The 22,781-nt window shown below is 38.4% G+C and overlaps 1 protein-coding gene across 2 annotated transcripts in view; it reads right to left on the bottom strand.

The window, feature by feature from the left end:
• The window catches only part of baalcb (BAALC binder of MAP3K1 and KLF4 b), a 37,031-nt gene extending 18,632 nt beyond the window's left edge, over positions 1-18,399 (bottom strand). For both annotated transcript variants that reach the window (XM_046373721.1, XM_046373724.1), the window contains exon 1: positions 18,347-18,399. The gene's annotated coding sequence lies outside the window, so the exon portion shown is untranslated. The remainder of the gene's footprint in view (positions 1-18,346) is intronic.
• Between the last annotated feature and the right edge of the window lie 4,382 nt (positions 18,400-22,781).

Here is a 22,781-nt window from a genome sequence, read left to right as displayed (position 1 = left end):
GTTCCAATTAACGCAAACCTGACCTGCTTTAACCTCTTCGACTCACGCTCCAGGAACATCACTGTTGTTTTGACAATTCAAATGTGAGCTGATAACTTTTATGAATACCTAATTTATGAAACATGGCAATCAGGCTCTCCAGTCCAATGTGATGGTCTCTAGTACTCAGTCCCTTTTAACTTCTAGTTCTTTTTTTTTTTGATCTATTAGTCCCTTTCTTTTTCCCCCACTCTTTTTTCCATTTCCACTTTCATCCTGTTGATCTTCACACCCCTTGTGGTAGGACATTTCGATTTCCAATTACGCTGCTTTGTCAGAATCCTCGAGAGACACCAAAACACGGTTTGGTTTGTGTTTAAGCAGCTGAGGCCTGACGAGGTGTGACGTATGTCAGATCAGTGTCATTGTTCCTGTCAGCACACAACCGTGGTGACGGACCAATAGCCCTTGCATTGACACTCTGTTTAGAGTATATCCACCTTGAAGCTAATTAAGTGAAGATATTGTAAATACAAAACCCACTAAGCATAAAGCTGTCCCAGGTATGTTATCAATTACCTTGGACATTGAGATGTATATGTTACAGTGTTCTAAAAAATAAACAATAAAATGAAGTGTTAGCAATAATTAGCTATACAGAAGGTAAATGTTTATAATTTGTCATTTTGACAAATATGCATATTTGCTTCCTTGCTGAGAATAAACCCAAATATAATAAACACTAATCAGATACTATTAATCAATGAGCTTTAGATGTGCTGGCAGGAGGATTTCCTTACCTTCAGAGAGAGCCATGCTAGCTGTTTCCCCGTTTTCAGTCATTTTGCAAAAGCTGAGCAAACAGGCCACAAATGCTGACTTCATATTTACTGTAAAGTAATAATCATAATAAACTTTATTCATGAGAGTTGTATCAATCTCCTCATCTAACGCTCAGCAACAAAGTAAATAAGCATATTTCCCAAGATGTCAAACTCGTCTTTCAATAAAGGACAGGGATTGCAGATTGAGCTAAGGCATATCGAAGGAATAATAACTACATGTGTTATGCTGAGACAATATTCAAGTATTGCTTATCTATTTTTAACTCTAGCCTGTTTTACATCCCTAATTTAATATTTTGGGCACTTGAAATTAAGATTTTACTTTACTTTAAGCAAAACTATGAAAACACTATTTTTTTTAACAATATCAAATCAGCTATTGGACAGGACAATACCCGTGCATGCTTCACTCAGCACATTCCCATGTGGCAAAGCTCATAATTAGAACGGAGCTATTTTTCAGTTGTGCTTTAATTTCAGCACAAGAGCATGCGAGTAGAGAGAGAGCATGTGGGAGAGTGGATGTGATAAAGGAGAACGTGACGTGAGGTAATTCAGCAAACTTATTAAATAACATCCGGATCTACTGCAATCAGCTCACTTGGCTTCAGTCTCAGCCATATCTATAAACTACCTACTGAAGATAGCTTCTTGGCATATATAAACGCACATTCAGGAATATCTGTGCACACTCCTGCTTTCTCAAAACTTGAGATAGAGCAGATAGAGCAGCTTTTCTGTTCTGCAGTGACTTTCTGAACCTTTATTTCAACAGTTCTGGCTTATCAGTATGGCCTGTGAAAAGATACAAAAGCGGCTGATTATGAAAGACCTTGATGCTTCTTAAAGTTCACTCGTTTCACTTGAGATTATAACTTTGTAAAAGTTGTACGGGTGAATCCGAACTTGTGAGGGGAACGCCACTTGTTTATTCAAACCCCGTTGTGGGAGACTCTCTTATTCCGTCAGCTCTATTGATTAAAACTTAAATCGGGTAGTCGGCACGTCCACATCACTTTGACACATGTGGCAAAGGTGGGACAAAGACTCAAGCAAGGATGGCGATGCAGAATCACGATACAGAAGCTGCTGGCCTGAAGTGTAGGAAGAAGTATTCACATAATTTACTCAGGTAAACGTATTAATATGTTCATGTAAAAATACTATTGTACATATATTACAAGTCCTGCATTTAATGTAGTATTAAAGTAAATTTCCAACTTTTATATACTAAAAGTATAAAAGGATAAGTACTCATGCTGCAGAAACATGGCATTTTACTTTTGTAGTTGGTTAACACGGAGTTAGTTTTAACTAGTTTACTAGTTTACTACTTTATTGCTGGTTTAGTCCAGTGGTTCTCATCATCGAGCTCATGCCCATCCAAAGGGCGACAAAATAAATGTGAGGGGTCATGTGGCGGTTAATGAGAGAGGAAAGAAGATAAAGCAAAAGTTCTGACACCTACATTTCTATTAACTTATTTTGGACCTTTCTCCAATCCTTGCTATTCTCTGAGATATTTGGTTAGACACTGCTGAGCCTCGAACAGTTATCTAAATGAAACCGTTTGAGAAGTTTAGAGGGTAAATGATGAAAAAAAGCCACATTATTCATTGGTCACAAGTGAAAAAGCCTGGTTTAGTCTTCAAACAAACATTGTTTGAAGTCACTATGTCATTATGCAAAATTTTAACTGAGAAGTAACAGGATTTGAGTAAATGTACTTGGTTACTTTCCACTACTGCAGACTAGAAGTCTATCAGGTTATGAAAGACGACCGGGGAGACAGACAAATACTTTTAATCTACCACAGTTTCTCTACCACTATGCAGTTACCGTATTATTTAAAATCTACCAACCTTATCTCATTCTGTCATCGTTAATTGTGTGCCATGTTTGTGCTGGCACTTTTATTTTATTTATTTATTTTTTTGGTTAACTGTGATTATTGCCACTACTTTTACAGATGTTGTGCTTGTGATATGGCAACGCTTTTAGTGGGAATGATAATTTTGCACTTCATTCTCATAGAAGAAAAAAAAAAAATCAAACAAGCACCTTACATCTGGTCAATATGATCTGTAGCACCACAATGACATTTCACCTTTATCAAAGCTCCTGCGATTAAATGCTGTTCTTTGCCATATTGCGATTTCTTTATAGTCAATGAAATATTCAGCCCTTTATATCGGTTACTTTAAGAAAGCATTTTCATTATAATTGCATTATAATATACGAGCTCACCCCCTCTGTCTAGATTGGGTGCACCCTTGGGCTTTTGTGATACAATTGCATTTAATAGCTGTGAGTTTTTTCATACACAACCTACCTAATTTGCATCGACTTGAGACGAAAGCTGCAACTGACAAACATCATCTCATCGCAAGTCGCAAAGAGTAACTTACAGCTAATTACTGATTTATAAAACAAAGCATGACACATCATAAGCTGAGGGAAGAGGCAGATTTGAGACATGTTGGGCGGAATATTAAAGCATGCTAATTTCTCCAGAGTGCAATATTTTTTACATTTCTCCATTAAGATCAGCATACAGATGCTGTCTGATGTCAGGGATACATTTCTCTTACAGTTTAATGAGGCTGCTTTAGATGACTGTGAAAATAATTCACTTTAACACCTCACTGTTACTGATTCTAATAGGGATGAATTATCATCCCAGACTTATTGCACTGATTGTCATGGATGTCAGCAGGAGCAAAACAGCTAAGCAGTCTTTCCAGCACCCACAGTAACACACAGTGGAGCAGCAGTGTTCACCTCCTGACTCCAAAACTACTGTGACTAAAATCACCCACATCATATCTACTCCCCCTGCCTCCAAAGGACATTATTACTCACAAAGGCCAATTAGTGGACAAAATGTCACTTTGTATTTTAGCGTACTGGTTGATTTAAAGCATTTGTATTTTCCACATCTTGTTGTTCCTGGTTGATTTGTTGAAACAAGTACAGGAAAAAAAAGCCTGACAAAACAATCGGTTAATTTCTAACTGTGAAAAACAATTTGGTTTTAGTTTTTAGTTTAGTTTTTGACAGGCTTCACCTGCATAGCACACACATACTGTAAAAGCTTGGTCAGAGGGCGTGTGGTGTTATGGGTTTTGGTGTTTTGCTGTCCAATTACTCGTGAATCAGAGTCATTTTTGACAGTCAATATTGAACTCTGAGTCCTGGGGAGTACATTGCCCGACGTCTGTCTCTGCAACTGAGATTTTATTGATGCTCAAACTCTAACAACCTAGACAGTCACAGCTGTCTGTCCGTCCTGAACATAAAGCTCTAAAATATAACGCATTTAATTAAAGTATTTTAATTTAGGGCAACATAATTACACATCCAGTTAATCAATACTAGTGCTTAGACAATAATTTAAAAAAATATAGATAGAAATGCCTTTGTCAACTGGACTTCACTGACACATTTTACTTTTCTCACCCCTTTTCAGTCTTCCAATGTGCTGCTCGCCTCACTGAATGTATTATCTTTAAATAGTCATGAAAAAAACAAAAACAAATTAGTCATACGACAGAGGATGGTCATCCTAACCTTGTTAGGATTTCATCACCCAAATGGCTCTGCTTTGACTTCATGGCAAACTAATATGGTGAATTCAGGGCAAGAGCAAAACAAGTTAAAAACAGACATTTGGTTAAGGAAAATGCTGTATTATACCTGTGCTTATTATACCTGATTGTGTCAATTAACAGCCATCATCCCACTGCCTCTGCTAAACTACAACTAAAATATTACCTTGATTCACATATTGCACATATTGTACTTATGAAAAAACATTATTTAAAGAAAAATGGCCACATTAGCTACATAGTGGTTCAAAACAAAGGTTTAGACACGAGGAAAATATTTGTAATTACATTGAAGGTATCTAAATATCAAACATTTTATAAATTACTTTTAATATTCGGTATGCAAAAGAAAAGACCAAAAGAATCAGATAAGGAAACGTGCTTGTGTTATGTGTTGAATGAGTATTCATTCAACTGTGATTGGCAACATGTACTTAGAATGACATCTTCAACAGAGTAGCATCCTCCTTCAGTATGAGGGGATAAATAAATATATGTGCCAAGGACTTGTAATACTGATTTATGAAGTTTACCTAGCCGTAACTGCTCATATATTACGGATACAGCTCATGTCATAGCACATTTTTTCCATGTCAATGTTGTAATATATAATCTTAAAACTCTGTGGCCAAGTGCCTGCCTGGCTGCCTTCAACAGTGAATTACACAGCCATCAAATTCACATGATCCTGACAGGTGAATATTCACTATCTTACCGCTGCTGACATATAGAAGGATGCGATTCATATGATGAAGCACTGATATTTTGTGTTTAACCGTGTGTTTACTCGAAGGGGCAACATCCCACAGAATCAGGAAAATCAGACAAACCCTCGCTGCACTTCGCACATCACAGTGACCCAAGCAGGAAAGCCACAGGATGTACAGCAACAGTCTGAAAGGAACAGTCACTATAACCAATGACAGTCAGTTCGTGTTCATATCATTTACCTGCAGTCTGGTTTTAACTACTGTGAGTTCACCATGAAATACATGAAATCTTCCATGGAGGGTCCGAACCAACAGGCAAAGCATGGCATGAAGCATTTCAATTACCAGGTGAGTTAACAGCAAGAGTTATATAAAAACTAACCCACCCGCAAAATCAAAAAAACAACTGCTGCAAGTCTCATATATTCATATGTAAAAGATCAAATTAATTCACATAAAGCCTGGATTCCATGAAGCTGTTGTGTTCAAGTTAAAACACATCTGTGTGAGTGTTGGTTAATAACAGATAATTCCTGCCCACCTGTGCTCTCCTACTGCTGGAGCGAATGGCTCCAAGCCATGTAAAACCATGCAGCTAGAAGCTATTGTAACAACACTATTTACAGTTATTTAATAACAATATTTTTGTTAACATTTGTATGTATCCATAGCACTATCTGAGGCTGTGCACATGGCTGAAGTAATGTTCTGTCCTGTCAGTAAAGATCAGATGCAGATTTAGTGAATAAAACTAGGAAACAAAAACTGTTGGTACAGTTGATACTTAGCTTTGATGCCTAAAATATAAATGAAAATAGCAGCAAATAGGTTATGTTTTTAACATTAAACTTAACAAATTGCTAACATTACTCATAACTGTTTGGTTACAGTTGCATGATATCAATGACACTGAATGCCTAAAAATGCCCTAAACTAAAACACCCCCTCATAGCTCAGTTAGCAAAGCATTTCAAGTGTGTCTCTAAAATTCTGATTTAGTTCAGTCCCTCGTTGCTCTGGGATAGTTATTGTACTGCTGGATCAATAAAAATGATCCCTTCATTATTGAGTGCGTGAGCACATGATGGGGCAGAGAGGAGGGTCTGTGGCCAGTGAGCCCTCAAATGTATAAAACCTTTCTCTGAAATCTCAATATGCACTGAAGCAGAACATCATCTGCTCCAAATCTCATCTTTTCATCTCCAGCTACTCTGTATTCCAGTAACCATTATGCTGGAGCCAATACGTCATCCTCCTAAAGAAAGATAAAGTAAACGTTGAGGAAAATATACACACTACTATGCTCACAGATATGTCATTGACCTTTTCCAACGATTACAGGCTTTACCACGTAGTCCAATTTCCCTTTGGTGAAAAATCTAGACTGCAGAAAGGTCACTGAGGTATTCAACTTTAGGACAGAGCGCTTCGACCATCAGAGAGATCAGATCCTCTGTTCTCAGAGTTGCTGGATTTTTAAAGAGCACACAAAAAGTTGCTCATAGTGGCAGCAGAAACATTCTGGTTTCTCTTTGTTTTCTAAACACAACAGGCCAGAGGACACATTGTGTTCGTGCTACAGTGGCTCCCCCGAGGAGTCTATAGACATTTGTATATTTGTTTGGCCCCAGACACACAAGCAAGCCTCGTTGGAAAGAGCAGCTTCCAGACCAGAAGACTTCTATTCCAGGCACGCACCGTGCTGAGAGAGCGACCTAACATGAACCACGGAGAAGTGAAGCTGGACAAACAAGTTTTAAAATGATTTTTTTTTTTAAAGTTGTAGGGCTCTCACAGTAATGGTCATCTTTTAGGAAAGAAAAAGGTCATTAATCCCTTAAAACCCAAAATATCTACATTATATTGACATCCTTTTTAGACATTTTCTGGACACTGTTTTTCATTTAATATTAATAAATGTTTAATTAAGAAGACATATGTCCAAAGTATGAAAAGTGAACTTAAGAAAAATGTTTTTCATTTCATATGCATGATAGGTGCAAGCAGATACATGAATGAGAAGGATGGAGAGGTTGAGAAGGAGGTGAACAGCTCCCTGTCCCTGAAGAGATGAGTTTTCATGCTATAACAGGGAATTATAAGTGTCTGCAGTTGGGAGGTCATTCCATCCGCAGTGAGCCGAGAGGAAGAAAAGTCCAGTTTGAGCGTAACGGCAGCCGGTTCACTTGACCATTAGCAGTAGTACCTTAGAAACAGGACACTGGGCTGTGGCGTGGGGTTATATCTGGTCATGCAGCTGCTCTGAAGGTCTGGGCAGACTTGTCTTCCAGCAGCAAGGTTAGGAAATGGACATGAGCAGCCTCAGGGAAGCATCCTGAGTGAGTTTAGGGATTAAAATACTGTATATCAACAAATTCTCCACGTTCTCCATGCTGACGGATAAGCGGTATAGAAAATGGATGGATGGAATTAATAATGTACACAGATCAGCCACAACACTGATACCACTGACAGGTGAAGTAAATAACATTAATCATCTGTTTACAGTGCAGTGTTCTGCAGGGAAACCTTGAGTTGTGGCAATCATGTGGATGTGCTTTGACCAGCACCACCCACCTAAACAATGCAGACCAAATACACCCCCCTCATGGCAACAGCTTATCCTGCCAGCAGCAGCTTCCCCCCAGCTGGACACTGTACCCCGTCACATTTCAAAATCAGCTCTGCAATGTCTCAAGGACCACAACAATGGCCCGCAGTCTCTCCACATCTCAACCTCATCTCCTTCCTGGAGCTCTCACCATCAATGTACAGGACCCAAAGGAACCAACATTCTGATCCTGGTGACCACAAATACCCGCAGAGGTTCTGTGTTCCCCTAACAAGTCAGAGCTGTTTTTGCTGCACAAGGGGGACCTGCAAAATATTAAGCAGATGGTTTTAATCTTTTAATCTAATGGAGTTTTTTCATCTGACGTTTGTTAGTCAGCATATAACAAATCTGTTTGCAAAAAATGAAACTTTTCTGATCTCACATCACTGCAATTAAAGTTTACTTAGTTTAAGGTACAAAAATGACTTGGTTACGGAGAGGATTGTGCTTGTGGCTAAAGAATTGAGTTCTAGGCTTGGAGCAGAAACTTCCTGGCACATAATTCACCGTAAAATTGACAACAAATTATGTTTTTGCACTTTATTTTTACCGAATTAAACAAACAAGTAAAAAGTGATGAGCCATAAAGATAGAGGACAGACATACATGCCAGTGCACTGGAAACTTGAATTAAACAAACATAATAATAAGTACAAAAGTAATAAGTAACAGGTAGATTTTGTAAGGTTTGCTATTTCCCCCTCAGCTAAGCTAAAACAGCTTGACTATCATGACATATAGCAGAGAGAAAAATGTGTTTTACTCATATCACGGCCATCACACCTGACAAGAGCTTCATCTGTTATCCACAACACTTTCATGCTGTCATTATACTGTAGACTCTCTGTAATGGACACCAGCACTGCGCAGGAAGAAAAGGCCACACTTTGTCTTTAAACCTGGAATGAAAGCTCTTTAGTGTGCATAAATAAACTCAGCTCTTGTGGCTGGCAGCTTGGTGCGGTACAAAAGCCAAGAGTGGACGTTTTCAGTAATGAACAAAGGTGTGGCAGAAACGAGCTCCCTCCTTGCTGTGCCAAGATGTGTCGGCACATTTGTTGCTGTTCTAATGCCACTGCTTAAACTAAATGCAGAGTCATTTCAGACAGTTGAGTCTAACAATAGCTCACGGAGGCTAAGAAAAAATACTTATTTTGTTCTGCTTCTGACAGTACAGTAATTGAAAATAAATCATAAAGCATCCCATACGACAGCCTCTGTTTGGTTCTGATACTAATAAGACACAATGTACCAATATTATCAATAGACTTTCTAATTCCTTACAGCCTGGCAAACATGCTGTTGAAGAAGAAAAGGACCTTTAAGTAGCCATACAGACATACATGCCAGTGCACTGGAAATGACCCATCAAGAGTGATTTTTTTTTATTATTATTAGTTATTTCACCATGTTTAAAAGAAAGAAGCTAAAAGCAGTGGGGAAGAAATCTGAAAACCTCAAAATATATCAAACAATGGATTCTGATGGACAGATAATGAACACTAATTATGACTATTCCTGTGCCCTTTAGGTACAATATTGGCTATATTTTCTATAGCTTCTATCTTAGGGAGCTTTGATGTACCAAGAGCACCAATACTCAACCTCTAATCACACCTTTCTGCCCTTTATTTACTGTAATAGCTCTAAAAATCTCTTCTCTTCTCATCTCACATTTTTTACTTTTCATCACTTTTCTTTGCAATCCTTTTCTTTGATGATTCCTTGGTCCAACGTGACATGAAAGCTTTAACCCCTGAACTTGTCATAAATAGTTGCTCCTCGGTGAAGATGGTAAATCATGATTATTCGGCCTTATTGTCCTCTCAAGAAGGCTCCGGGCAGCTGGCAGCCTGTTGCAGCAGCTTTCTCACTACTTTCCTTGTTTTTCTTCTTTTTAATTTACTTTAACTTGACACTGGATGGCATCGCATCATCACTCCTTCCCCCCACTCCCTTCCATGGCAGGTCAATCACTGCAGGACTTTCGCAATTCAATGCCCCACCCTTGCCAGCAAGGTAGGAAGAGAGCTCTCCAGACTGCATAGCCAGTTGGCCAGACAACATCGTACTGAAAGTGTGTGCTGGGCAGCTTGAAGCAACCTTTGAGCACCCGTGCAATCTCTCCTTGAGGTTTAGACTATCAATAATGATACCAAAAAACTTGTGCAACAATGATCTGAAGCTCAATATCAATATCAACGAGCTGGTGGTCAACTACCAGAGGAACTTGAGGTCCAAACTGGATTGGTCACATAACACTGATTCAGGAAGGGACAGACCAGACTGTTAGTTTGAATATACTGACTGGGGAGACTGAGACCCTTCAGTGTGTCTGACAAGCTCGTGCGGATTTTGTCACAATCACATGATCGTCAAACAAATGATTTCTCAGTACTTCAGCATCTTATAGACTTTGCACTAATCATTGATGTGGAGACATACTGTTGATGTTTAACTCAACAGTCACCCTCTCTGTTACATTTTCCCATCGCAGCAAAATCAATATCACCCAAGTTCATATCCTTCAGTTTGAAATGCCATGTGTCACACAGTCTCAGAACTCCTCACTGACTGACCCTTTACACAAACAGCTTTATGTAACGTGTGGAGTCACACTGATTTTGCAGGGCACGTATTCTGTTCACGTGTAAACGGTCCCTTGTGGAACTTGCTGTTCTTGTCTCATCCCCATTACACTGTGGACTGACAAGTGATTTGATTGGTTGTAATGTTTCTACAACACAGAAAAGCTTGTGAAACAGTGACTTACACTCAAACAAATAAAAAGGATCTGGTTGATATTAAAACACCCAATGCTGCTATACGTTCACTTCAAATGTTGTTGCTTTATAGGCGTAAAACCACAAATTTAGACATTCCAAAATGTGAGAGCTGAGAATAATGTTTAGTTCTTATTAAATTGTTCTCTGGCTCCACTTCAAAGGCTTGGAAAAAGCTGCTTGTGATCTCTCCATCTCCACTGAAGTGTCTTACAGAAAATATGCCTGAATATTAATTGAACCTGCTCTCTAAAACCCTGCAGAAGAGCTTAATGAATGCAAATGACTGAATGAGTGCGAGGTTAAAGATTGTCACTTCACTGGTTGACTATCCCACAATTACAAGGCTCTATAAAAAAAAACAGGATTCATCCACCTGTGACATGAATGCTCTTATAAAGTTGCCATGTGACCGTGAAATACGACCCATTTACTTGCAGATCTGAGAACAGCCATTAGTCTGTGTGGTTCAATTAACCTGCGCCGGGTGGGGAATGGACCAGGGGGAGATGTGCACAGGGCACAGAGAGATGGAGTTCAATTAACCTGACAGGTCTGCATAGAAGAAGTGCAGTTGCCTTGGTATCCGCATAATCCATTACACCAACAGTGATTTATTCCTATTTTCACAAGGATAACTTGTTATTGTGAAAGAGTGAACATTTGGCTCTCATTGATTCAAAATGTTATCAGCCTTTCTAAGCACCAAGTTAATATAGAAATATTTCTTAGAATGGCACATTAATCATGTTTCACACAGGCCGCATTAAATAATGAACTCAGTACACATTAGCTATTTATTTGTTCCTGTATATGCAGAGTTCAGTGATAAAGCAATGGTCACAGCAGAAACACTAATAACTCACATTTGCCTGTGTGAAGCTGAATACAAGTCCTGAATATAAAGAGGTGTTACAAGATGCCAAAATGTTACACAAATCCAAATACTGCACATAGCAGCTTAATTTTTACTTTTAGTAAGGTTAAATTAGTTGAAGGATCATATTAAATCCGGTATCCGATTGTGGACCAAGTTAGGGTGTTTAAGAGATCCATATGCTTGTCTTGTATTGCCATAACGCCTCCTTATACTGTAAATGCTGTGCAACTGGTAATGTAACAACCCCTGATTAAAGAAATCCCCTTTGGATCAATATGTCATAAAAATGCATAAACTGTCCTGTACTACACTTGTGAGGTCCTATAGCCTTTAACTTAAGGATGCAGTTTGTACCCAGTATTGGTAGAGACATAAACATTTGCATGACAGTAATGCTGGTGCCAAGACACTTCCTGGCTGCTTCAAAGTTAAGAACCTCTTTGGTTGACTACAAAATCATTTTTGGCTTAACTACACTAATAACAGCGTCTGTGCACTATTGAGTAATCAGTGTGATGAAATCAGAAGGAAAATCAAGGGTGTTGAAGCTCATCATGTCTCTCCCTAAAACTGAAATTACAGAGGGTCTGCATGTGAAGATCAGGGTCATCCACCATTCATGATAGCTCATAATAACACTTTTTTCGGGGATGGGTATATGAAGATGAACTTCCACACAGAAATGAACCCTGTGATGCAGGTATGTGTGACATGTGTGGCCATGTAAATGTGTAGAGTTGCAGATGTGAGGTTTGTTCAAATCGCCCTGACAACGTATCACCTGTCTGTCCAGTAAGCTGTTGCTACAATTCATCTTGTCATTCCTCATCGTCAATATTTTAAACAAAAAGGCACCGAAAAAATTCCCCGATCTTTTCATTACTTTACAGTTAGCTGTTGGTTAAAAAGGTCTGCACTTCCTGTGGGTGCTCCACAGTAAAAGTATTTAAATGTGGAGCAGGAGCAGAAAGTGTTGACTAAGACAAGACAACATGGCTGAAGACACAGATGTCAGATGTGTGTCAAGGTGTTTAACCACCCAAGTCCTCTCTTGCTGCTCTATAACACCTGACTTCTTCCTTTGCTCCACGTCATCATTATTGCAGCTCCTAATCGGCTTTGTCACTTCATAACATAGTCTTTGGGCACTTGCTGAAATGACTGATGCAGTCACTCTTTAATCCCTACTGGCAATATAATATATTAATTATTAACTATATAAATATATTATTAAGGTGAGTGGAAATACATCCCATCACACCTTCTGTAAAATGTGCCAGCAAATAGCGAGTGTTGGTATCTCTGAATTGAATTGATGAGAACAGTTTTTGAAACTGTTAATGTTTAAAAAGGTTCTGTAAATATTTGTGAATACTTACACTAAGAATCAACCTTTCTGAGGCATTGTGTGCTTTGCAGCTTTAGTTCTCATTATTAAGCAAAGTGAATACCTTTACTAGAGTGACCAAAGAAAGTTCTGAATACTATTATTAATTATTCTTCACATTCATATGAAAAGATAATCAAAAACCTAATATAAAGCTGAATAATTTAAAATGGGCCAATGGGGGCTACCACAAAATGTGAGAGAGATGATTATAAATACACTCAAACCCTGCACACTGGTACCTCAATTAGGTCAAACCTTTACCTCAGACATTATTAAAACAGCCCAAGCATCTATTTTTCTAGTCTTATCCAAGCAGCAATGACTCTATGTTGAGCTGTGAGCGAAGCTTTAGGATGTTGGCAAAGTGAGCTTGAGACTGTTCTCTCAAGTATTTTGCACACGGCGGTTTCCTAGGGCAAGGTCTGCTTTTGTAAGGACAAATCTAATAATGTCTCATGCGTCATAATCTATTTGCCTGTGCAGGAAGGCTCAGAGGAGGTCAGGGTCTCGGTCTCTTGTCTCTATTACTGTACAGTAGGTCCTGCCGTCCAGTCTCATCCTCTACAGCCACAAATGTCCCAGAATGCCTGGATAATTAACTTTCATCATCTGAGCTGGCAGCTTCATGGTTTGACCATTATACTGAACGGTGACATCAATCATAACCATCCTGGGTTTTGTTCTCAGTGCTGCGTCAAATGCATACAAAAGGCATGTGTCCCATATAGACCTGAAAAACCAATGCTCAGTCTGTATCTACAATTGAATCCAAAGGTCCATTTGCTCTTGGCAAACCCCCCCTCCCCCCAAAAAACGAACATTATCTTGCACAGAAATATGAGCAAGTTTGTTCTCAAACTTTGCATTGACCAAGAAGTATTGATTTGCATGCTACTATCTGACAAAATGATTATCCATTTGTTGTGCTGCTGTGTAGCTTTTGACACACAAAGGTTTTTATCTACCTGAGTCCGAAATCAAGGATCCACTGGTCTGAAACCCACAGAGAATTTCAAGTCACAAATTAGCTACTGTTATCATACCGCATATGTGCCTGAGAGAAAGCTTGACAAGCATAATAACACTAACTAAGAGTGTTGAGGCTTAGAAACCTGACAGTTTTCAAAAAATGAAGGTCTGCGAAACGACTCAACCTAATTACTCCAACAACAAGTAAATATAATCTGGTCAGTTATTCAAGCAGTTTCTCCAAGTTTCTATCTTGAACCTTAGAGGAAAATATGTGGCATCACATTAATACTTTAATAAGTCTGTTATATGTTGGATCCACCCCCACAACATCAACAACAATGTGTGTTATTGCAGATTTAATACCATAATCCTCATTGTGCAGAAAGGGACTCCGTTCAGTGCCGCTGCTGATTTTTACTGTTAGCCCACAAAGCCTTAACTCTCAGAAACAGGCGGTTTTCATTTTACAGAAAAAGAATGACATCTAATTCCCCTCGATTGCCCAGTGAGGGCAAACTAAAGCTGCTTTGAAAGGGCACTGATCTAAAGAGCCTCTCTGATAAACATGCTCAGGCTTAGTTTCTGGTTTTGATCTATCTATTGGTCACAGTGGGTCTCTATGGGATTTTGTATATTGTTTGAGTCAACTGACCAAACACTCTAGCCTTGAGGTATTGCAGCATGCTGTGTTGGAGATGGAAAAGCAGCCATTTTATCCCCTGACTTCTGGAACTAGCTATGGAAACGAGCTATGGAAATCCCAAATTCTTCATATTTATTTTCTCAAATATAACAAACTGATACTTTAACATGTTTCCTCTTCTCAGTTAAACATCATATTTAAATGTTAAGTATTTGAGTGTTGCAAATTTTAGTTTTGTGCTCCCAGCGCACCACCAGGGTCTCTTTATACCACCGCAATGAATTGTGACAGCATGTCTCAATCTGAACTCAGACATCATTGAGACTGAACTACAACAATGCTGACATGCTGGCAACAGCTGTAAAACCCAGCACCGAAAGCAATAGTGACACCACTCTTCCGAGGTTCAACAGATTTCATATCTGATTAGATCATCATACAAACTTGCTAATTAATAATAAGTACAGCACTATGTGATAAACGCCCATGTGCCGAATCAACTTCAAAGTGTGCTATCCTAAGAGACTGTCGTCTAACTTCAATGGCAAGTTTGCAGCAGTCAGTTCTCAGTTTGACTCCTTCAGCTGGAACATACGTTGTGGGCAGCATCAGCCCGACATCAAAGGGATTTTAATATTTCTTGCGACGTTCAAGTTGTAGTAAAAGCAAAACTGCTTAAGAGAATTAATTGTAGATACTTTGGGGAGAATATTAGGCTGAGAGTAAACTTCTTGGGACAAAGTGCACTTCCCAGTGTAAAAAGTTTCAGGGGTTGTTTTAGATAAAATTGTTATTCAACACTTTGGTTTTAAAATACCTAAAAAAAAAAAAAGAAAAGAAAAAAAAGAAATCGAGTTGTTGGAAGTTGCTTTTTTTGTCTATGATTGGCTTTGATGCCAATTAGACTAAGGTTTTTGGATTTTTAACCAAAAAGACTGAAAACTTTGCCTGTGAATAAACAATTCCTATCATAAAACGTTTGGATCTTGTACTAAAACATCCTGAGGATCTTAAATCAGACAAATGAAGCCACTGAATAATCAAACAGCTCCACAGCTCACTTTCCTCCATAGATGACAGTTATATACACATTATTATATAGAGAGCAAGTGCATGATTTGCAAATCATACAAAATGCTGAACACCATATTCCAGAACATAATTTTGAGCCAAAGGGGCTTTTCTTCTATTCCACAAGAAATATCAGGGTACAGATTACTACAGGCTTTAGGGGGTGCATACAAAACTATTTTTAACCTGAAAAATGCTTATCATCTTATCAGCCAATTGTGACAAGGTTGTGTTTTGGCCAGTGTGTGATTGTGATACTGTATGTTTGCTCCCAGACTTAGATTTGTCTTTATTTACATCTACTTTAAACGAGAATCTCGCGGTGTCTAAGGCAGCACATAGTGATTGCATATGTAACAGATGAGAATAAAGTAAACTGTCATTGTTTAATTTTCCACAATATTCTTTTATTTAAGTGTAACACATCCAAGCTAAAACCTTCTTTAATGAATGATACTGACTTCTAATTGACTTATCAATAGTACTTTATAGGCTACATAATAATAATAATAATAATAATAATAATTGGAGTATTTTTTGGAGCCGAGAAATGTATCTGTTTATATATTATAAATTAATAAATCTAAATAAATGTATTCATTTCCTGCATTACACTATAGCATTTTAATGGCTGGCAGAGAAACTCTTGTGTGATCTTCTGATCAGCCTTAATAGACCACTGATCAAATTATTACAATATAACCAATATTGGTAATTATTATCAATATCAATAATTATTAATAATAAATAATTATTAAAGCTAATGATAATGATTTTTTTTTAAAACAAAAAATAGATTTCACACTCACCATTGTGATTTATATCAAAAAGATGGCTGATTTTTGAGAGAACAAACAGGAAATGAATTGCTTTCTCTCTGTCTGCAACTGAAGGTTCTTGTGTACCGCCCTCCACTACCACATTTTAAAAGCACCAATTATGCCCCAAAATGTTGAACTAATTAGTTTCATCTGTGAGTTCTGGACTTGCTGAGACTAGTTTGTCACATGAACCTCATTACAAAATGTAGCTTGACATTTAGTTCAGTCTTGTACCTGCTTTAGTCTTTTAAAACAATTATTTCTGTCCCTGTGTGTACTTGACAGAGAAAATATGACTGACTAATACTGATTGTTGTTGTTTATCTGCATTTAATCAGATAAAGTTTGGCAGTCTGGCCATTTTGTCCATATGAGAGGTTATCTGTATCTATATCTGATTCCTGCTCGTCTAGAATACTTCCCGGCAGTAGGAACCAGAAAGAAAGGCCTCATGGTTAATTAAGTTAATGCTCAACACTTAACATCAATTATATCCAACTGGGGATGGGGGGATGACTTAACAAAGCCTCCAAAAGTCAGTCAATCTATAAACTTTTTACAGTTTATGAGCCACTCAAAGACAATGCATTGCTTTAATGGTTCCAATAAAGAATGAAGATGGTTTCTTCCAGAAGTGGGCAGTGAGATGTGCTGAAGCCACACGAGCCTCTGAAGTGCCATCCACAATCAGCCATCATTGACATACCTTCACCCAAATCTCCTAACCACAGGATAAATCACGGTAAATTCGTGTGGTGTCTGAAACTTTTTTCTAAGACTGATGGTTGTGATTGTGCACACATACACTCATGATAAAAGACAAAACCACTGATGAAGTCTGATATTGTATTTGAGAAGTCTGGAGCTGCTGTGCCAGCTGGACTTGATCAAAGCCAAAGCCTATCAAAGACCAATTAGAGTGTCCAGTGCAAACACTGAGTAGCGATCAAAGAAAGACCTGCCTTACATGATAGCCACTAGGATGGAAAGTTACTGGATCCCATTATTAGTGTGAGCACATCCACTGATGGGACTTTGCAGAAAGCCAACCATTATTATTGCAAGGATGGTGCTGGTGTCTGTTGAGGTGTTGTGGCCAATCTCTCGCATCAGTGAAGCAGGTAGTAGGTATTTATTTCTCCTTTTTTTTTAACAATACTTTGTATTATGATTATTATTAGTATGGTCTGTGACTGTCATAAGGTGGAGTTGAGATGCCTCCTACGTTATGATCGCTGCCATGATATTGGAAGTCATACTGCAGAACAGCTTTTGTTATTGCTGTGACTTCACCTCTCCCATCAAATCCAGACTATGCATTATTTGATGGATGAAGAAAGTTTTGTAAAAAGTCTGCAATGTTGTGTATGAGAATGATGTAAGACCCAGGAGGACAAAATACACGCAAAAGGGGATTACAGGTTGTTTTCTGCCCTCGTGCCACAAATACCAAAATAAAATCTCATTCAGCTTGATGCCACATTGTCTTCCTTGTTTCCTCAGCACCTGGTGTGCAGGTGAGATTTCAGCAAGGTCACACAAATTGCAAATTGGGCAAACAAAAGCAAAAGTACTAAAATGTAGACAGAATTAGTATCACTGTACATGAGATTATTTGAAATTCTGTGTCGGACAATCATGGAAAAATGGGTTGACAATATTGACCTCTTTTCGTTTCCAGCATCCACATTTCCATTCTCCCCAAAACCACTGGGTCAAAGTGGAAGTCTCACCGATTTGGTTGAATACAGCAATCCCATATGGATTTTCTAAAAGTCGACATATTGGTACGATCCTTGACAGATGGTAATTACCACTACAGCGGCTGCTCTGAGATACAACTCAGTGCCACTTTCAAATGAACATCTGGTTCCATCAATAAGTTGTATACACAAGTGGCACAGAGTACCAAAATAAAGTTAATACCAAGTCATGTTCTACTTGAAAGGTCTTTGTTGACTATATCAAAGGCAAAGTATCTTCCTAATCAATCGCCTGACTAACCCAACAACAGTGTGATGATGACTCACCTCTGAAAAACTCATTCATCACGTCTGCCATGTCCGATGGTGTAGCTGCTGCTGGAAAACACAAATGGAGAAGGGGTGAGTTAATCAGGGCAAAACACTTTGTTTGTTCATATATCAGCCCATATAAGTGCATAATGGACAACAATAGTGATATATATCAATATGCCAATATATCAGTCGGGCTCTATTATTGATTGAACTTGTGCTGAGATTGTGCACTAAGTGACTGTGGTACCTTCACAGTGTCTCTGAATGCTGCCTGTGTGAGAGTGACTGTGAGAGTGAGACAGCTTTGAATAATGGTTCTACAGTGTGTCGATGCAGGTGAGAAGTCCCGACACAAAGCACATCAGCTGGCATGAAATACAGTGGCCACGCTTAATGCACCACCAACATCCACTGTCAGGCAGCCGCCAATCAGTCTGCGAGGTCACTGGAATCCGTGAAATCTGAACCCCTCCAAGTTTCCCAGACAGACGATAATTAATAATTAGATCCCCGGGGAAATGGGTCCTTCAATCAACTCAACTCAATCAATTGAGCAGAGTTTGTGAGGGTTCGGCCATCAGTGTGCTGTGACTGATCATGAAAGGAGCATAATTACCATCAAGGGAAAACAACTGCTTGTTTTGTTTTGTCCACTGCTTCCATTGTTCAGAAAAGAAGACATTTGTCACACCTACAAGCTGACTTCCAGTAAATCCATTGTCTTCTTATTATTACAGAATTACAGATATTGAGATATAAAAGAGCCTCAGTGAGCTATGACACTTTATCACCATAATGACCCACTTGGTTTAAATAAGTGCTATGAAGACCATGGCAGTTCTTTCATTATGTATGATCCCGCATGGTTCATTTTACCTGTTATGTGGGCATCACTGCCACTAAAAATCCAACACTTAAATTACAAGAGCAAAGCTTTGGGAGCAACAACTGCACACATATTTGATAATAATGAGATAAAATAATTAAAGGTTGAATGTTTGAGCCTGAGGGGGTTCTGTACTCACTTTAAATCAGAGCTAGACATGTACGTACAAGAAAGGTTTTCTGATATCAGAACTCCTTTAGAAGCTACTTGTGGTCCAGTATGTAACTTACACAGATGTTACGTGTGGAAACTTTCCAATCTCAATGCTCTGGAGGATTCATACTTCTTGTCGCCAGCAGTTAAAGATCTGGAAAAGGGTAGCAAGTGGACTTTACCTTAACTTGCCTAAAATGCATAAAGTCTATGGTATAAGCCTCTGAGAGGGCTTGTACTGAGGGATTTTTACGTCGTCTTAAAGGTAAAATGACATTGCATCATACCACAGCTCTCCAGCACTGTTCATATTACAGAGACTACTGTTTTGCTGAATGTTGGTGTACAATTTTAGAGTAAAAGTAAATATATTCTTAAATCATAAAGTAGATATCATGTATTAAGTGTCACCAACCTTATCATTCTAGAATAAAGTTTTTAAATACAACTGCCCAAGCTAAAGGCACTGAAAACAACACTGCTGCCACTAAGGGAACAATATTTGTAAGCGACAGCTCCAGTGACACTATTCCCTAAAAATAGCTGCAAAATGGGAATAAGAACGAATTCCTACTGTAGCCAATCCTTTTGGCATGGTGTGATAACCATGGAGGATGGGTGGCTCAGCTGTGCAATGAAAGTGCTGAATTTAGTTAATCTCCTTTCATTGTACTTGTATCAAACAATGTCTGAAGCAATCACCTCTCATAAACACAGTGTCCACCCAGAGGTGAAAGGACAAGTTGTCTTTGACCATGCGACGTCTCTTCTGTCTCTTCACTGTCATGAGCTTTGCAAACCAGGTGTTTCCTATGGCAAGCAGACTCACTTTCATGAAATCAGCTTCCCACACTTTCTGTAAAGAAAGGCACTACATGCAGTAAAGCAATGACAGTTATAACAAACTAAACTGATTTTAATTATTTGAGCTGATGTTTAGTCAATTCACAAAAAAAAAACCTTTTAAGTCAAACACAGTCCCAAATCTGTTTGTGACATCAGGTTTATTTCAGTGTGATTTATGTCAGACAGATGGTCATACATCGTTAAAAATGCCAGAATTAGCCAAAAGACTCTTTCATGTGTGGCCAAGGTGTTAAAATGGCTTCCTAAAATACATCAAAGCAAAAACAAAACAGACCATCCATTTTAAAAACTGCAAAGAGACACAATGTCTGTCACAGGTCTGGAAACAATTTCTCATCATCTCTAACAGTAGACTGTATGTTTTACATGTTCTGTCTCAGAGAAATATTGCTTGAAACTGTACTGAGCAGCCTTGTCAAATGAATTACTTTAATACTGCAGTAATGGTGGATTTTATGAGTGTGCACATGATGATTATTTACAGCTCAGCAGGCTTCGCTTTAGCTGTGCAGAACAGTTTTCATTCGATAAAGTAAAAGCTATATCATCCTCTGGGTAGCAATCTAATTCATTTCATGTAATTTAAATTAAATGCCCTTATTACCAAATTCAGGGGAAGGATGATATGGCATAATTTGTTTGGGAAACTGGCATTCACTATCCACTTAACAACTCAGTGGCTTTGAAGTGTGAATAGTAATTTATTCTTCTGAAGTTGTCAACAAATAATAAAGACAAAACTGGGAGCCAACACTTGAGGAAACAATCACTTTGTCCCAGCAGCCTCCCAGGAGTTTAATTTAATTTTTACATTCAGGGACTTATGATTCATTTTCATAAATTTGCTGTGGTCATACAACAGAGAAACAGAGAAAAAAACATGACCAATCTTGTTCCAGTTTTAACAAAGGAATCAGTAAATAGATGAACACTGTAAAGTTTGCACCATTAAGGAGTCATTCAGTCGAATGTCATTATTGACCTTGAACATCCATGTATAAGCTTACAACATTCATCAAGTAGCACAGAGATCAATAGATAGATTACCTTCAGCAACACTAAACTGAGTGACATGTGCCAAGGTCAGGCTATTTTTACTAGTAGAGGACATACAGAATAATGCAAAAAGGATGTGAAAGGTATATTAGTTTATATGTTCATGTGGGAAATACATACATGGCCTATATGATCCTGTAATCACAACTTTAATCACTGTAGAAGTGTTCATTCTTTTTTATTCTATTTAAATAGAAAATGGAAAAAAAGGACAAAAGGAGGGGAGGAGGGAGATACTATGAGGCATCAGACTGGAGACATATAGAACAGCTTCTCTGCAAGAAGAGGGAAACTAAAAAAATATGGTTTAGTTCCAATCTGTCATCCAATCAGGGGACTCCGCCTTTTGAGCACCAGTTTCATTTGCCAGTCGCCAATTCAATCCAAGCATAGCTGCTGCATTTGCAGAGAGGCAAACAGGTTGTCACTTTGAATATTTTTATTTATTCTCACTTCAGTATGTCTGCTGCAACATGAAGACAGCTGGTTCAAATTGATTCTCCTGTACAAATAAGTTGGTGGAGCGAACGAGAATGAACCGTCAAGAATAAGTGTGGTGGCTGCATACATTGTGCCTTTTCTGCTGCTGCTTATAACATGCACTAAGGTACATGAAATACATTTTTTAGAGGGGTTCTATTGCCTTAAGTTTAATTTCATTTTTAAAGTGTTGTTGTTGTTTTTTTTTTTACAAAAACTCATAACATTACTGAAGACTTCCAGGGGATCCCTAATTGTATTTCTTGAAGAATTGTCAGGAAATGGTCTGAACCAGTTGGTTGGAGGTTGGTGAAATAATACATCAATGAGGAGGAAAATATTAATTGTTTTCTGCAGCAGTGATACCCCAGCAGCAGAAAGCATGTCTATATAAATCTCCTGACACGCCAACAGGATCTAACGTTAATTAATGTTCTGTGTTCTTCTGCACATACAAAAAGGTCAAATACGGTCCGGGTTCACACACAGTAAAGCAGCCGTCCTCAGAGTCACCAGTAGAGGTGGAGTGAAATGTCCGTGTGAATGCAAGTCTGTCAGTGGGAGAAAATAACTGATTTATGTGGGTGGCAGGTGGATGAAAATATACCTGTGGATTCGATGGATATCAGATGACCCCTACAGTAGTGTGTAGTACATTCATTGTGAAGCAGCCTATATGTCACTGGTTTTATGCTATGACAAAACCAGTGATCTGTTAATCTTTATATATCAAGATGTGATGGCATAGCCGTCAGTGCTGGAAAAAAAATGTTTACATTGAAAATTAAACTGAAATCGAATTGTGACCTTAAAACAGAAAATCAAATCTAGAACATAATGTTACACCATATCTTTTGCAGAACCTCACAGTGCTAACATATAGGTTGGTGACTGGGTTATTTTCAAGCATATCTGTAAAAAAAATGAAATGCTTGTATTTGTGCACACGCTATGCTGATTCATCCACTGACTCCTCTTCTTGCACGGCATGCTATTGTGAGTTTG

Source organism: Scatophagus argus, chromosome 19 (assembly GCF_020382885.2).
Source record: "Scatophagus argus isolate fScaArg1 chromosome 19, fScaArg1.pri, whole genome shotgun sequence".
Lineage (NCBI taxonomy): Eukaryota > Metazoa > Chordata > Actinopteri > Scatophagidae > Scatophagus > Scatophagus argus.
This window is presented reverse-complemented; position numbering and strand designations above follow the sequence as displayed.